This window comes from Nannospalax galili, unplaced genomic scaffold, assembly GCF_000622305.1.
Source record: "Nannospalax galili isolate Female #2095 unplaced genomic scaffold, S.galili_v1.0 scaffold52, whole genome shotgun sequence".
Taxonomy (NCBI): Eukaryota; Metazoa; Chordata; class Mammalia; order Rodentia; family Spalacidae; genus Nannospalax; species Nannospalax galili.
The window spans coordinates 3,276,113-3,280,624 of NW_008334003.1; the positions used below are offsets into that span (position 1 = coordinate 3,276,113).

At 42.5% G+C, this 4,512-nt stretch overlaps 1 pseudogene; it reads right to left on the reverse strand.

Annotated features, from left to right (window-relative positions):
- Window positions 1-3,772: 3,772 nt before the first annotated feature.
- Window positions 3,773-4,249, reverse strand: LOC103730695 (annotated as a pseudogene).
- Between the last annotated feature and the right edge of the window lie 263 nt (window positions 4,250-4,512).

Genomic DNA, 4,512 nt, shown 5'->3' on the forward strand with positions numbered 1-4,512 from the left:
AAAATTGTGTAAATATCTTATATCTTTTTAGGAGGCTAGTTTTTCGAGTTCATAATCTTAAAATACAAATAGGAAAATTTAAAAATGATCAATTAAACTTTAACTTTACTTGCCTATTGTAATGTTTTGAGTTATCAATTATATATATATATACATAATATATATACGTATATATGAAGCCATTAAGGGCCTTGACTAATTGTTAGATCACATTTTATATGGCACTAAAAGTGTATGGTGTCAGAATACCCACTTAATAAAAAACGTTTTATTTATTGTTTCTATTTGATGTGTATGAGTGTATTACCTGTGTGTATGTAAGTACACTCATGTCATTCAGTGCTGCAGAGGTCAGAAGAGGGCATCGGATTCCCCTGGAACTGGAGTTACAGATGGTTGTGAGTCACCATGTGAGTGCTGGGAATCAAACCCCGGTCCTCTGCAAAAGCAGCCTGTGCTGTTAACCACTGAGCCATCTCTCCAGTCCCGGAATACCTATTTAAAATAACGAAATCATTAAAGATTGCTTTCTTTTGCAATGAGGAGCTGTGAAGTTAGTATATTAGAAATCACATTATATTCATCTTAGTCTAATGTCAAGTTATATTTTATCCTTTCCACCCTCTAAATGCTTTGAATATAAATGATAAAGCAAAACAAAAACAAAAACAAAAACAAACAAACAAAAAAGACCAAACAAACCCGTGTGTGTGTGTGATATTGGGTGAGTGTGTTTCTCGTGAGCACAGGTGTGGCTTGCCATGGTGCACATGTGAAGGTCATAAGGCCACCCCGTGGTCAGCCCTCTCCTTTATAGGTCTCTTTATTGTTCATAAGCTGGTCTTTGAACTGATGGGGATTCTTCTCAGCCTTTCATTGGCTGGTGGGAGGACTGTGATGACATGTGCAGCCTCCCAGCTTGTCTTTGCCTGGGTCTGAGGATCTGAACTGAAGTCCCACAGAAACTTTTTTTTTGGTCTTTTTGAGACAGGGTCTCCCTGTAGCCCCAGCTGTCCCGGAACTCACTATGTAGACCAGGCTGGCCTTGAACTCACAGTGATCCGTCTGCCTCTGCCTCCCGAGTGCTGGGATTAAAGGTGTGCGCCACCAAACCCAGCTGACGAAACTTTTTTTTAAATATTAATTTTATTTTAATTATGTGTATGTGTTTGAGTTTATATATGGTTATGTGCATGCACGTGATGAAGCCCCTGAAGGGCAGAGGAATCCAGATCATTCTGAAATCAGAGTCATAGCCAGTTGTGAGCTGCCTGACATCAGCGATGGGAATCAAGCTTGGATCCCCTGAAACAGCAGTGCATGATCTTAAGCAATGAGCAATTTCTCTAGTCTGAAAAAGTTTTTGAGGGAACAATTTATAATACTGAAAACATATTCCTGATGTAGTTACAGTTCTAATTCTCTCTGCCTCCCTCTCCCCTGTATCTCCCTCTCTCTCTCCCTCCCTCTCTTTCTTCTTTGCCCTCCATGTTTTTGAGACAGAGCCTCACTATGTATCCTAGGCTGGCTTCAAACTCTCCACCCTCCTTCCTCAGCTTTCCTACTGCTGGAGTTATTGGAATGTGCCACCATACCTAGAAATCCAGTCTCTTTTCTCTTTAAACATTTTTTAAATTATTTTTATGTTATGTGCATGAGTATAATGCCTACATATATGCAAGTGCACACATGTTGTGCAAAGCGCATGGAGGACAGAAGACAGTGTTGGATCCCCTGGAACTGGAATTATGGATAGTTGTTAGCCGCCATGTGAGTGCTGGGATTCGAACCTGAGTCCCCTGCAAGAGTAGCCAGTGCTCTTAACTGCTGAGCCATCTCTCCACCCATAGATTGAGATTACTAAGGCCAGGCCTGGTGCTGTTAATTCCAGCAGACTGATTTCTGTGAGTTTCAGGCAGCCTGGGCTACATAATGAAATCCTGTCTCAAAAAAACCCCAAAATAAAACAACAACAAAAATTGAGATTACTAATAAACCGCAGATTACTTACTTTTTATAAGGCAATAAAATATTCCAAATTTAATAAAATGTGTACTTGTGTGTGCATGTGGGGAGGTCAGGGGTAGAATGGAGTGGAGCTAACAGTTATCTGGGTAAAGTCAGGGAGGAAAACTGACTTTCTCAAATGGAGGGACTTTCAAGTAAGAATGGCCTAGTGTACGGGAGTTCTGAGTCATTCTTTTCATTGTCCAAAGCTTTAAAACACAGGCTGGCAGGCCTTTGGCAAATATATTGTGTAGGGAGATTGTTTCATTTATTTATAATGACTGGATATAATATTAAGACTCTGATAAAGAGAAGGTTTGCAAAATCCATGATTCTGAATAATAGGAAACTGGGTGGTGGTCCTTGGAAGGTAATTATGAAATAGAACACAGTTAAAGGGAGAGCGTTTTTACTAAAAATTTACTTATTTATTTTTAAATTTTATGTGTATGAGTGTTTTGCTTACATGTATGTAAGTGCATCCATGTCTTGTAAACCCATGGAGGTTAGGAGAGGTTGTTGGATAGGCTGGAACTGGAATTACAGAGGTTAGCCACCATGTGGGTGCTGGGAACTGAGCCCAGGTCCTCTGGAAGAGCAGTCAGTGCTGAACTGTGTCTCCATCCCTGGGAGAAAGGATTTTCGTTTTCTCCTTGCATAGCTAAGTGAGCAGCTTTCAACACTTGGTAGCTGTAATGCATTGTCTCATGCGATGGAAGTTTGATTCTGTTCCCTATCATCAACAGTAATTTGATTACAATTTTGTTTCAAGCTCCTTCTGCTAGAAGCTTTGTGTTTTGTATGCTCGCATTCTGATACTCTACCCTATGCAAGACCTTCAAACTGGTGAGCCTCTCATTTGGCAACCGCCGCGCCCATAAACAGCAGTTTGGAGAAGCGAGTTCAGAGAACAAACTGTTTACTTAGCACTGCAGTTACTTTGTTCTATCCTCTGTGACATGCTCCAGCTTCATTAACAAAAACAAATGAAAGAAAAGCACAGGGACAGGAAATGGGTACAGGCTACATCCCGTTTTGGCCTTTAACCGCCGTTTGTCCTGATTCCATTTGGACGTTCAGAGATGGCTATTCTGAAATTAAATTTGCTTGGCATATCTAGGCTATCATTTCCCTTTGTTTTTTGACACTTATCTTCATTCTGTGGGATGACATGATTCAGGTCTAGCTGGGCATCCTGTCATCTTAGTGGGTGTGGCTTGTCCTCGCAGAGTTGGTATTCCGGAGCGCGTGTTCTCTTTTACCATGTGCAGAGTGGCTGTCACTGGCTTTAGTCAGTCCTCACTTGTCATCTTTGTGTGATCTGCATGAAGATCAGCATCACCTGGGACAATTGTGTTCAAATGCAGATTCTGCACAAATACATGGAGTGAAAAGGCGGCGATCTGCATTTTAAACATCGCTCCCAGAGGACTTTCACTTTAATGTAACACTTGGAAACACGCGCCCAGCTTTCTGTACTGTCTTCATTTCACTAGCTTCTCAAAGAAAGAACTAGAACTCACCACCCTGCGCTTCCCTTGTACCAAACTTTGTTCTCTGTGGTTCACCCCTCGTTCTCCATGATTCTCTCCCCTTGATAGCCCAAACTACAATCTACTCTGTCATCTGAGTATGTTTTAAACATTTTATTATATTTTTATACAAAACAATCAACATGTGTTCATTTAATATATTGTAAGGACTCAGGCAGACAATTTAAGACACACAAATAAAACAAAAATAGCACCACAGTTCAAGGTATGAGTCAAGGAAAGGACAGACCACCGAATGAACGAACTGAAAAGACAGCACGGAAGAGCTGCATGCTTTGGTCAGGGCTCTCAACTGGAGAGCTGCTTTCAGTGGTTTCCTGAAGATGCTTTTTAAAAGCTATGGGGTTTTTCAATAGCTCAGCCGCTAATATGTTCAAAGTGCTGTTGATGCTGGGTTCTCCTAACAGGCTCTGGATAGAGAGCAAGATGGTCCTGACATCATTCAGGGCAGACCACTTGTCCTTGAGGCTGTCCAGGCAGATGTTGCCCTGTGTGTCCTCGTTTGGCCCATAGCAGGGTGTGAGGAACGTCACTGTGGGTGCGTTACAAGGGTGGCCACTGGGGCACTCTAGGGAGAATTCATACCACAGGTCTTTATCCACTGTGTCCGCTGCTCCATGGATGGTCCCTATCCATTTGAAAAGGTGGCCAGATTCAGGAAAAGCAGAAATTCCTTCGTCACTGGACATCATGAGGGTCCTCAGCTTCTGTTGTAGCCTCTGCCCACAGGGCCCCAAGTGGAGCCTCCGCTGGGCTCAGCTGGCTGCAGCTGGGTCCGGGTTCTGGGAGGCCATGGTGCTGGCAGGGAGACAGGCTATGGACAGCGCTGAACTGCCTTATTTATCATTTTTATTTTATGTGTATGAGAGTATCACTTGCATGTGTGTAAGTGTACCTGTGTCATGCAGTGCCCTCGGAAGTGAGAAGAGGGCATGGTATCCCCTAGAACTTG